This window comes from Geotrypetes seraphini, chromosome 2, assembly GCF_902459505.1.
Source record: "Geotrypetes seraphini chromosome 2, aGeoSer1.1, whole genome shotgun sequence".
NCBI lineage: Eukaryota > Metazoa > Chordata > Amphibia > Gymnophiona > Dermophiidae > Geotrypetes > Geotrypetes seraphini.
Genome location: NC_047085.1, coordinates 484,457,929 through 484,471,841, shown reverse-complemented (window position 1 = coordinate 484,471,841; position 13,913 = coordinate 484,457,929).

Below are 13,913 nucleotides of genomic sequence, written 5' to 3'. Positions count from 1 at the left end.
GTACAATAAAAATTAGTTTGTGTCACATAAAATGGGGAAGACAATTAAAATAAACTGTGTAATAAATTAGACAGGACGAAAAAAAACAAATGGGAAAGGGGGGAAGAACTACAATGTTTTTCAAAAGAAAGAGAACAATTAAGGGAAAAAAAATTTTGGATGGGGAAAAAAGGATGCTTTCTGCAGTTGGCATTTTTTTTTTTTTTTGCCCTTACAAGAGCATTTAGGTGTCATATGCATTTTTAAGTTTGTTTTAAAGTGGATCAAAGATTTTTCTTCCCGAATATAGTTGGGAATAGAGTTCCATAATGATGGTGCTCTTCTCTGGACCCTTTCAAGTAGTACTGTGTCCTTCTTCATATACAGCAACCAGTGCTGGACGCAGTATTCCAGGTGAGGGTGTACCATAGCCCGGTACAGCAGCATGATAACCTCCTCCGATCTGTTTGTGATCCCCTTAATTATTCCTAGCATTCTGTTAGCCCTTTTCGCTGCCGTCGAACAAATAAAACCTTCTGAACAAATAAAATTCTCCTCCATAATTCTACACCTCTCCTGCTGAATCTGGAAGATTTACTAACCCAAATAGACAAGTTAAAAGGTGATAAATCACTTGGACCAGATGGTATACATCCCAGGGTCCTAAATGAACTCAAAATATGAAATTGCTGATCTGCTGTTAGTGATCTTGTAATCTGTCACTAAAATCATCTGTAGTACCTGAAGATTGGAGGGTAGCCAATGTTACGTCTATTTTTTAAAAGGGTTCCAGGGAAGATCTGGGAAATTACAGACCAGTAAGCCTGACTTCAGTGCAGGGAAAAATGGTGGAAACAATTTTATAAAAAATAAATTGTGGAAAACGTAGACAAACATGATTTAATGAGACAGAGTCAGCATGGGTTCAGCCGAAGGAGATCTTACCTCACCAAATTGCTTGACTTCTTTGAAGGTGTGAATAAACATGCATATAAAGATGAGCCAGTTGATGTAGGGTATCTAGATTTTCAGAAAGCTTTTGACAAAGATCCTCATGAGAGGCTCCTGAGAAAATTAGAGTCAAAGTTCAGTTGTGGATTAAGAATTGGTTATCGGATAGAAAACAGAGGGTAGGGTTACATGGTCATTCTTCTCAATGGATGAGAGTAAACAGTGGAGTGTCGTGGGGGTCTGTACTGGGACCGGTGCTATTTAACGTATTTATAAATTATCTGGAAATTGGAACGACGAGTGAGGTGATTAAATTTGCAGATGACACTAAACTGTTCAAAGTTGTTAAAACGCATGCAGATTGTGAAAAATTGCAGGCAGGCCTTAGGAAATTGAAAGACTGGGCATCCAAGTGGCAGATGAAATTTAATATGGACAAATTCAAAGTGATACACATTGAGAAGAATAATCCAAATCACAGTTATCGGATGCTAAGGTCCACCTTGAGGGTTAGCGTCCAAGAAAAGGATCTGGGTGTCATTGTAGATAATACAATGAAACCTTCCGTCCAATGTGCGGCGGTGGCCAAGAAAACAAACAAGATGCTAGGAATTATTTAAAAAGGGATGGTTAACAAAACTAAGAATGTTATAATGCTTCTGTATCGCTCCATGGTGCGACCTTACCTAGAATACTGTGCTCGATTCTGGTCTTCTTATCTCAAAAAAGATATAGCAGCACTAGTAAAGGTTCAAAGAAGAGTGACCAGGATGATAAAGGGGATGGAACTCCTCTCATACGAGGAAAGACTAAAATGGTTAGGGCTCTTCAGCTTGGAAAAGAAAAGGCTGAGGGGAGATATGATTGTAGTCTACAAAATCCTGAGTGGTGTAGAACGGATACAAGTGGATTGATTTTTTTCACTCCGTCAAAAATTACAAAGACTAGGGGACACTCGAAGTTACAGGGAAATACTTTTAAAACCAATAGGAGGAAATATTTTTTCACTCAGAGAATAGTTAAGCTCTGGAAAGCATTGCCAGAGGTTGTGGTAAGAGTGGATAGTGTAGCTGATTTTAAGAAAGGTTTGGACAATTCATAAGAATAGTCTTACTGGGTCAGCCCAATGGGCCATCAAGCCTAGTAGCCTGTTCTCAGGGTGGCCAATCCAGGTCACTAGTACCTGGCCAAAACTCAAAGAGTAGCAACATTCCATGCCACTGATCAGGGGCAAGCAGAGGCTTCCCCCATGTCTGGAATAAAAGTCCATAGTTATTGAGAAAGACATGGGGCAAGCCACTGCTTTTTTTTTTTTTTTTTTCCATTTTAAATCTCTTTATTAGTGTTGTAATACAGCAATACAAACAAGGAAAGAAAATACACGTGTGATACAATTCTATAGAAACAATTGTTTCTATAAAATTACAATGCAAGGGTATAGGATGAAGTTAAGAGGTTAAGAGGCTCCGGAGTAATCTAAGGAAATATTTTTTTTACAGAAAGGGTGTTAGATGCATGGAACAGTCTCCCAGAAGAGGTAGTGGAAACAATGACCGTGTCTGAATTCAAAAGGGCCTGGGATAGGAACATGGGAACTCTTGGAGAGAGAACGAGATAATGGTTACTGTGGATGGGCAGACTAGATGGGCCATTTGGCCTTTATCTGCCATCATGTTTCTATGTTTCTATCTCACTTTTAAGTGTCTTTGGACATGCTGCATGAGTAATTGAATGTCCTGAGGGCACTTCATTCACAATATATTTAATTTATAAATAAATAAAAATCTAATTAAAATACAATAATATTAATACTGGTTAGTTGATTCTTTGTTGGTTTTACAAGGGGCCACTGAAAAGTTCTCAGCCCAGCCAAGAAGAGAATATATGGAGCCATGAAACTTACAAATTATTCCATACTTTTCTTGACACTTTTTGTTTCAATGATATGAAATGAAATGAAAAGTTTCAAGAGAAGTGTTGAATGACTTATAAGTTTCATGGCTCCACATCATTCTCTTCTTGGTTGGCTGAGAAATTTTCAATGGCCTTTTGTATTGTGATGTCATAATGACCTCATTCTACCAATGCCTAACAACCTCATTTGTGATGTCACAATAGCTTGGTTTCCCTATACTTGTGCCCATTTGCTAGATGCATTGAAATGAAAAGTGTGAAATAACTTGTAAATTTCATGAATCCACATCATTTTCTTCTTGGTTGTGCTGAGAATTTACATATTACTAGAGTTACAGGGTGTGGTGGTTATATAGCCCGTGCTTGTTTCAGGTGGGCTGAGGCTGCTGGTAGAGAATTCAGAACATGCCTTGCCTGGGGATCTTTTCCCTCCAATTGTTTTGGATTGATTACTTCCTTATTTTGGCAGACATTCTGTATGACTTAATTAGGGCCTTGGCTACGAACAGTATTTCCCAAACCTTTTCGCAATGTGACCAATTTAGGCATTTAAAATTCATGTGGCTCCAAATGATGATAAACAAAACAATTATTACTCAGTTAAGCAGTGCATTCGTTGTATTTCTTAAATATCCCATAACAAGTGTCATAGTGAATGATTTCCCATGAACAAGTAAAGTGAAACACTACATTCGTATCTGTCCAGCTGAAAGTTCCATCAAACAAGAAAGGAATAAGTTAAGATTCCACACAAGGCCTAAGCCATGGAAGGAGCTTTGATAGTCCAGGCTTAAAGCTCGAAAGGTCCCCCTGTTTATTACTCTTTAAACAGACTTGATAGAGCTACAAATTCCCTTCCCCTTTTTTGAATGTTGATTGACTATTCAGAGCCTGACTCTTGAGTTGGATAACCTGGACATACTGAACTACCTAGTGGAGAAATACCTTGTGTATGATGGACATTACAGCCATTTTAACACATATTTTCTCACAGTCTACGCAGCCTTTCTTTACAAGCTAACCAGATGGAACAGCATGTACTTCGCTAATCTATGAAAATGATACTCCTGCTGGCCTAGTTCTTGTCTTCCTAAGGAGGATACTTCTCCAAGGTTCGGTGACCATTGTTCATTTGTACTGAGCTGTTATCAGTGCCGTATGACATATGCAAGGCACCCTGTGAAGCCATAAACCACCCATAACAAGTAACAACCCCTGAAGGATGAAGGGGGAGCAGGGATGTGGGGGCCTGGTGCCTGTCTCTAAAGCAAGCCATGGGATCCAGGCATGGCCAGGATGCTGGAATGTCACCCTTGCATCTTTGTTTCCATTTGCTGCATAAGACTGCTTACAAGGACACCATCCTGAAGACATACAGTGTTGTATAACGAATAAATCAGCCTCAGCAAGGTGATAAGGATTCAAGATATGGACAAAAGAAGTTCCCGAAGTGCCCTCTGTTTCTGGACTGCTAGGGCCCCTCTCGTGGAGGGGGAAGTGAGAGGCGTGGACTGGGGGGGGGGAATAGTTAGGTATACATTTTTTGTATCATTAGGGAGTCATATGACCAGAGTTCGGGGATGAGCCTTTTGAAACAAAGCAAGAATTTATCTGTATAAAAGAACATGCATCACAAGTAGGGTCAGAGAGGTTTACCTGCTCATGCCGGAGGGTGTGCTAGCCCCCTGCTTGGCATATGAGTGTAAATGTTACTCTCCATTGCATATTCTGAACTGACAATATATATTTCTTTCTGTTATGACTCTGCTGCTATAAATTTGTAAGCCATTTTACTAACAATAAAAATATTGTCTGTTTTGGAAAATACAATGCTACAATGTCTTGTAGTCATTCCAATGAGGTCAGCAAAGCAGCCTTTTTATCTCATTGGTGACTGCCCGACGTGATTCCCGCAAGCATGCGTAGGTTCCCTGCGCCTGCGTGATTAACAGACTTTTTATTTTTCAGGTGTTGCTGTGAACTTCAAAGAAAAACCCGTTCAGGGGGTGTATACAGCTGCACTGGACGGAAGGTGCTCCTGGGTGAGGGTAAGCAGGAGTTTTGGGGGCCACCTTGTGGACCATTTTTATTTATTTATTTATTTTTTGTTTGTGTGTGCCATAATTGGACGCCAAGACTCCGAGAAAAAAAAAAAAAAAAAAAGAAGATTTCTAGCCACCCAGAGACCGTACGGAATTAATACTGTACAAACTGTAAGTACAACCTTTTATTTTACCTTTTATATATATTAGCGTTATCAATAGGGAAAGATAGTACAGTGTAGGGAGGTGCGTGTTTGTTTTTTCAAGCAATTGTATATTTGTATATAGAATAAGGACTTGTACAGTTTAGTCTGCATCAAGATGTTACCTCTAGAAGTCATAAAAACAGCCAATCATTCTCAATTAGCTATAAATATAACCCACTTCCATGAAAAATGGATCAAAGTGACAGCTAAAAAACCCAAAAACAGCACAGATAATTGGCAATGGCCGAAGGAAGGTTCCCTACTGTGGGAAGACCTGGTGAAACTTTGGACCAATATTATGCAGCATAAGACTGGAAAATCTCAGAGTGATCATTTAGAAATGTGGACCTTGTGGCGGGAGTTATGTACTAACCCTCCCATTACACAGCAAGTAAAAATAGCTGTCAAAACAAAGCAGAACATGATCCCTGCAGAAGAGTCTAAGCCGCCGCCATATGAGGATAGCCCAGTGCCTGCGGCACCTCAGGCAGTGCCTCTCTATCCTGTGTTACCAGACTTGGACAAGCCTGCTGAAGGGTATTCTCCAGCACCTTTTGACCCTTCCCTGGTAAAAAGTGCTCCAGGGGATGTGGTTCCCACAGTAGTTTCCCCTGCTCATTTTGGAACAGGCAACCCTTTTAGAATCGAGGGAAATGTTACTCTGACCCCTCAGAGTGGATTAAATGTACCTGGCAATCACTTGCCCGCTCAGGACTCTGGATCAGAATCTGAGTTTTCTGATTCATCGTCTGATGCAGCATATGCTCAAGTGCCGGCACAGACCCCTTTCCGAAGGATGGACATCCCGTTACGACCAGAAGAGCTGGCAGTAACCCGGATGAATCCACAGCTTCCACAGCTCACATCCATGCCTCCACCCTTAACACCTTACCACCCTGTGGTCGGTGCTCTTAGGGACCATTTGGCACAACACCAAATCCCAGTGCAGCCACCACAACCCACCTTTGCGCAACCTATAAATGCTTATCAGAGCCCCATTTATGCAGACCCTGTCAGAACCATGTTCCAGTCAGCACTATCTCCCATGGAGATAGTGCTCCAGAACGAAGGATCTCCCACGTATGTATACGTTTGGGTATCCAATTTGGCAGGCTGGACAGAAGGACAGTCTCCACAAATGATTCCCTGCCCCCGAGAGGGGTCGTTTGCAACAGTTCATATGAATACTGCCAGACTGTGCATCAAGCAAGGCACAGGAGACCCCGGCTGGGATCTCAAATACATGAAAAAAGGCTTAAAGGTGTGGGGAAAATACGAGCACATTTACAAGGGAGAAGCAGTTCAATTCCCAGGAACTGCTTTAAGACAAAGTGTGGCTACGCCCAGGCCCATCATGCAAGCCCCCCTTCTCATGAGCACAAAAGAAGGAGGGGGAGTGCAGCGCTCCTACATTCCTTGGAGCTTCACTGACTTTGTGGCAATTAAACGGCAGCTTCCCCCCTTGATGCAGGGAGCTGGCCCATGGATTAAGAAGTTTGAAAAAATTACAGCTCAATGGACCTTAGGGATAGGTGACGTTCGACACCTATTAGTCCAATTGGTAGGCAATACAGCAACTGATATCTTTTTCGATGCTGGCATTCCAGATTAATACCAGCCGCCCGAGGGTCTGGAAAGCCCTGCGGGAAAGATACCCTGACATTAAAGATTTTTCAAAGTTAACCACTAAAAGCTACCCTCTGACAAATGACATTTATGATCAGCCTTGTGGTCATGCGATCATGCGAGATCTGGCATACCAGATCTTAAAAAGCACGTTGCCAAAAAAGGTTCAGAGCGAGTTAGACAATGTTGTAGAAATAGAAGGAAAACATTTGAGTGAGATTGTTTCCCATGTCCATCAGTTTGTGAGACAATCAAAAGAAGAGGAAGCCAAAATAGAGAAAGAAATGGCACAGATGCAAAAGAAGGTTTTTGCTTTACAGATTGAAAAGGAGGAATCAGCGAAGACAGACAAACAAATACAACAGATTAGCCAGGCTATCCAAGATAACATTAACACAACAGTAGAAAAGGTATTACAACTTGCTCAAATTAAATGGACTAACAACACCCGGCAACCCCCCCCCCCTTCCGAGGAGGCCGTAGGGGGAGGGGTTCCCCGTCTCAAATACCCAGATCTCAGATACAATGACCTCTTGGCTGAGGTCTGTGCCCGGCTGGGCTTTGCACAAAACTTTGTAACTATTTACCATCCGCAACGTAATGGGTACGCAGAGAAGGCCCATGATCTTCTAAAAGTGGCACTGCGTAAGCTTATGCCCTCTGCTTGCTCTAATTGGCTAGCATACCTGCCTGCTGCACTGTATGGATATTTGTATATATACTGTATGTATATATATATATATATATATATATATTAGGGGAACGAATAGGGTTGAGTCAAGATCTGGATTTTTTTTTTTTCCTTTTCCTTTTCTTTCTCTTTGCAATGTATTTTGCCTAAGATAAATAAAATAAGGTATACTCATTAGTTCTGACTTGGTTCATGCTTTTACACAGCCATGCTTGGACTGGCTTAACTCTCCTACTCTTATGATTTAGCACCATTTAGATAAATACCCTGCGACAAAACAAACACCCGAACATTTTCCCATGCCCTATGCCTCTTCTTTCATCTATGTTCCCTTTCCTTTCCTCCTTGAAGTTTTTTTTTCCCTTGTTTCTTATTTGTTTAATTATGGGTTTGTAGAGGTTGTTTTTTGTAATTTTGTAATTCCTTGTTGTTTTCTTCACCTTATATTTATTGTTGTCCGAGGCTTAGTATTTGGAAGTTAATCAACTTTTTGTCATACTTGTCAAATTAATAAAAAAAAAAACCTCTGAGGACACCAGATAGGACTGAGAACGAGAACTTGGTGATGTTGAGAAATTACCCAGGGAGATGGAAAAAACATTTAGGTTGGAAACCTGGGAAAGGGTGATAAAGCAAGACAGCATGATTGTTGCCGTAAGTTGCAGACAGGATAGCGTAAGTTGCAGACAGGATAGCGTAAGTTGATAAACAGGGTACAATGCATGTGGATCAAGACAGAATTAAGAATGTGAGTTTCGCAATGATGAAGGACTGTGATTTTAGCCATATAATTTTGACAAGCTTGAAGGAACTAGTGTTTGATACTGAGTGCAGTGGATTTGTTACAGGAAGTGAGTAATTTAAAGAGAATTAAGCCAGATAGGTTCTCGCGTAAAAGTGTGTCTGCTGGTAATAACAAAGTAAACCCAAACAAACATAAAGTGACCATTGGTCAGACATGTGGGGTTTGTGTTGGGCACCTCCCTGCCTTTGAATCCCAGTGTTGGGGGATTTAAAGTACAAGACTACCAATGATAGAGGTTAAGTATCCATATTTTTCTGACAATTGAATTATTTGGATTGTGTTTCATTCTTGTGTGCTTACTGTCTCCTTTGCTTTCCCGTATTGTGTCTTTATCCTGCTGTTCTTTATGAATTCTTTCTTCCCATGCATATTTAGAAACATAGAAACATAGAAAGATGACGGCAGAAAAGGGCCAAGGCCCATCAAGTCTGCCCACTCTATAGACCCTCCCCTTAATATTATACAATGTTTTACCCTGACCCACTTAGGGATCCCACATGGGCGTCCCATTTATTCTTAAAATCTGGCACGCTGCTGGCCTCGATTACCTGTACTGGAAGCTTGTTCCATTGATCAATCACTCGCTCCGTGAAGAAATACTTCCTGGTGTCGCCGTGAAATTTTCCGCCCTTGAGTTTGAGCGGGTGCCCCCTTGTGGTTGAGGGGCCTCTGAGAAGGAAAATGTTATCTTCCACTTCTATACGTCCGGTGACGTATTTAAACGTCTCAATCATGTCTCCCCTCTCCCTGCGTTCCTCGAGAGTGTAGAGCTGCAAATTGTTTAGTCTTGCTTCGTACGAGAGACCTTTAAGCCCTGAGACCATTCTGGTGGCCATCCTTTGGACCGACTCGACCCTCTGCATGTCTTTGCGATAATGTGGCCTCCAGAATTGCACGCAGTATTCCAGATGAGGTCTCACCATGGTCCTGTATAATGGCATTATGACTGCAGGCTTTCTGCTGACGAAACTTCTACGGATGCAACCCAGCATCTGTCTTGCCCTTGAGGAAGCCTTCTCTACCTGATTGGCAGATTTCATGTCTGCGCTAATGATTACTCCTAAATCTCGTTCTGCTGAAGTCCTGGTCAAGGTCTCCCCGTTCAAGGTATAAGTTCTGCATGGGTTTCTGCTACCCAGGTGCATGACCTTACACTTTCCAGCATTGAAGCCCAGCTGCCAGGTTGAGGACCAGCATTCCAATGTACGCAGGTCCTGCGCCATAATATCTTGTAGATTGTCCTCGCTTACCATATTACATAGTTTGGCGTCGTCGGCGAATAATGTTACCTTACCTTGAAGCCCTTGAGTCAGATCTCCTATGAATATGTTGAAGAGGAGTGGACCCAAGACCGAGCCCTGCGGCACCCCGCTGGTCACCTCCGATGTCTCAGAGAAAGTACCGTTAACCATCACCCTCTGAAGTCTGCCACTCAGCCAATCATTGACCCATGCCGTCAGAGTCTCTCCTAACCCCATCGATTTCATCTTGTTTAACAGTCTGCGGTGTGGGACGCTGTCAAAAGCTTTACTGAAGTCCAGGTACACTATGTCTAGTGAATCTCCTTCGTCCAGTCTTTTTGTTACCCAGTCAAAGAAGCTGATGAGGTTTGATTGGCAGGACCTACCCTTGGTGAATCCATGTTGATTGGGGTCCCGTAGATTCCCTTCGTCCAAGACCGTGTCCAATTGGCGTTTGATCAGTGTTTCCATGAGTTTGCATACTATCGATGTCAGACTCACCGGTCTGTAATTTGCAGCCTCTGTCCTGCAACCCTTTTTGTGTAGAGGAACGACGTTAGCTGTTTTCCAGTCCAAGGGGACTGTCCCTGTACTCAGTGAGAGATTGAAGAGCACGGCTAACGGTTCTGCCAGGACATCACCTAACTCCCTGAGCACTCTGGGGTGCAGATTGTCCGGTCCCATGGCTTTGTCCACCTTGAGTTTTGTTAGCTCAAAGTAAACCCCGCTGGGTGTGAATTTAAAATTCCGAAACGGGTCTTTTGTGTTTGACTGTGGCTTCAATTGAGGGCCGGACCCTGGCGCCTCACAGGTGAAGACCGAGCAGAAGTATTCGTTTAGTAGTTCGGCCTTTTCGGGATCTGATTCTGCGTAATTCCCATCCGTTTTTTTCAGGCGTACTATCCCGTCTGTGTTTTTTTTCCTGTCACTGATATACCGGAAAAAGGATTTGTCCCCTTTCTTAATGTTGTTTGCTAGAGTTTCTTCCACTCGAAGTTTGGCCTCCCTGACTGCCGTTTTGACCTCTGTGAACTTGATCCTGTGTAGCAGTTGATCTTCGCTTTTCCCCGTGCGTTTGAAGGAAGCAAATACGTTTTTCTTCTCCTTAACGAGACGTGAGATCTCTGCGGTGAACCACTGGGGTTTGTCTTTTCTTCGCCGTTTGTGTGATGATTTTATGTAACGGCCGGTTGCCTCGTGTATGACAGATTTCAGGGATGACCACATATCCTCCACATTCCCTGTCTCAGTTTGGACCTGGAGCGCCTGATGGACGAAGACTCCCATGCGTGCAAAGTCTGTTCCTCGGAAGTTGAGTACCTTTGTTTTAGTGTTTGATCTATGAAAACCTTTCCTCAGGTGGAACCATACCATGTTATGATCGCTGGAGGCTAGCTTATCTCCCACAAAGACTTCTGAGACGCTTTCCCCATTGGTGAGTACTAGGTCAAGGATCGTTTGGGCCCTAGTGGGCTCCATTACCATTTGATTGAGGCGTGCTCCTCTTATGGAGGCTAATAGCCTCTTGCTGCCCCTGGTTGTTGCTGAAGGTGTGCTCCAGTCTACGTCCGGCATATTGAAGTCTCCCATTAGTACAACGTCCCCCCGTAGAGCGATATTTTCTATGTCTTCGATTAGTTCCGTGTCTTTGTCTTCTGGTTGTCTTGGAGGTCTATATACCACACCAAGATACAGGCATTTTTCTCTCCCTCTGGCCAGGTTCACCCAGAGGGATTCCCCGGAGTACTTAACGTCCGTGATTCTGGTAGTTTTGATGCCTTCTTTAATGTATAGCGCTACCCCTCCGCCTAACCTGCCCTCTCTGTCTCGACGAAGTAAATTGTAACCCGGTATGGCCATATCCCACCCATGAGAGTCCGTGAACCAGGTCTCGGATATCGCAACCACATCTAGGTCGGCATTCACTATCTCGGTCTCCAATTGCAGAATTTTATTGCCTAAACTGTGTGCATTGACATACATGGCCCTCCATCCCTTGTGTTTGCTAGGGCTGTCATGCGTATTATGGGTGCTTACCTTGGATTCAGAAGGGTGGTTGTGTCTCGCCTCCACCGGATGATTCCTTACTGCTCTGGAATGTGAGTGGATACCCTCCCCCAACTTACCTAGTTTAAAGCCCTGCGAAGTAGGCGGGCTAGACGGTGTCCAAGTACGTTTTTACCTCTTCTGGTCAGGTGAAGTCCGTCTGGTCCCTGCAGTCCCTGGAGTGTCTTTCCATGGTCCAGGAATCCAAAGTTCATCTCTATGCACCAGTTGCGAAGCCACTCGTTGGTACATTGGATGCGTTCTTCCCTGGCTCTTCCTCTGTCTCTAACTGGGAGGATGGATGAGAAGACCACCTGTGCACCTGTTTGCTTCAGCTTCCTACCCAGGGCTCTGAAGTCATCGGGTATGTTCTCTGAGGTGTTCCTTGCAGTGTCGTTTGTACCTACATGGATGAGAAGCATAGGGAAATGGTCATTAGGTTTTAGTAGTTTATCGAGACAGGTGGTGACGTCACGAATCCTGGCTCCAGGGAGACAGCAGACCTCCCTTGACAGCAAATCTAGTCTGCAAATTGGACCCTCGGTTCCTCGCAGCATGGAGTCCCCAATGACTACCACTCTGCGCTCCTTCCGGGGAGGCTGTATAACGTTTGTATAACGTGTTATCATCACTCAGATTCTAAATACAATTGGAGATAGAAATTCCTTTAAAACAGTAGCTACATCGTAAATTGTCTATCACCATTCATTCTCTTGATCACCCTGCTTCTATTGTCTTTGATGTCTGCTCTCTCACTGCTGCTTTTGACTATTCCAGAGCTGATTTTGGACTTAAAAGTGCCCGGTATGACAGACGTGGCTGTGGTAGCCTGTCTTGGCAACGTGCCTATTCCTCTGATGGAAAATATATGTGCCCTGCCCGTGCTGCTATGACTTCCTGCTTTTCCTGGGCTGAGGTAGTTCATGACACCTGGAAACCAGCTAAGTTCCTTCGCAAGTTACCAGCCCCTTCCCCTTGTAAGGTGGATGGCCTTTACTTTGCTAGGTCCTCTCTTTGGTCTGCCCCTGATAATCTGTATTGGATTTGTGGTTATATGGCCCGTTGAGTCCTCACTGTCTCTTGGACTGGCGCCTGTGGCCTGGGTACCATCCGACCCAGTTTCTTTCTTATTCCCCTTACTGTGGGTGAGCAGTTGGGTGTCCCTGTTTTTGCTCCCTATTTCCATGCTTAACAGAATTATTCGCCTTCCGGCTGTTGTTGAAATCATAACCATTGAAACTTCTTTGGCTTTAAACCTCCTCGCTCAGCAAAGCACTAAGATGCGCACTGCTATCTATCAGACCCCCTTGCCCTCGATTACCTCCTTGCTGCGGAGGGTGAGGTATGTGGTAAGTTTAATCTTTCTAACTGTTGCCTTGAGATTGATGACACTGGCTAGGTAATTGAAGAGCTCACTGATCGCTCACTCCTCAGAGTGTAGCGGGACCCAGGTGTCAGACAAGGGTTCCGGTTCTGCCTGCAGGGAACATGGCTCAGTGTCCTCAGGGGTGGTGTCCCGTTAAAATGTCTCTTCTTTGTTTTCGCAGTCCTACATACGGAGCTGTTCAGGACCTGTTACAATGAGCCTTTTTCTAACCCAGAGAAGGAGGACACTGTTATGCTTTCAGTAACCTTGAACTGACCTTGCACTTAACATTTAACATTTTTTTTTCCCTTTTGAATAGACATTGCCATACTTCAGAATACCTCTCTATTTCTCATTGTACACTGTATGTTCCTTTACCTAGTAAGTTTTGCTTATTTTTCCAGCTTGAAGCTCACCCTAGCAGTTGCATCCCTGTCTGCCTTATGAATGAAATCCTTGATTCTGAGCAAGTTTTGGTGAACTGTGTTACATCATTCAATTAACTTTACTCTTTGAACAGGTCCATAGAGTGATTTTTTCTTTATGAATGAAATCGGCAGGGCACCAAGCCAGAGTGATCACATTCTTACGTTTTCTCTTTCAGAAGTTCCAGTAACCATTTAGATGTTTTTTCTGATTATGTGATTATCATGCCATGTGTTATATCACACTTTACTTTGCCACTGTGTGCACACATTTATGATTCGTGCTATGATGGACGTTTGTGTTTGTATAACTGTGCATTTCTCTGCAGATCTAAGTTCAGCTCGGAATACTTGCCAGCTGGAAGAAAAGTTCCACGCCTTTTGTGTTTTCTATGTTTGTTTATGCCCTGTAATCTTTGTGTTGTCTATCTGTTTGGTTTGTGGGGTACCCCGGGGAAATCGACTATCCATTGGCCATTTTTGGATATTTTTCTTTGACCATTTTTGGAGATTTTTCTCTCCCTTTTTACATTTTTGTCAATACATTTTTATTTTATTTAATTTTTTTTTTTTCTCTCTCTTTCATGGCCTGAGCGCTGCTCCGTTAGGGGTTCTCTTATT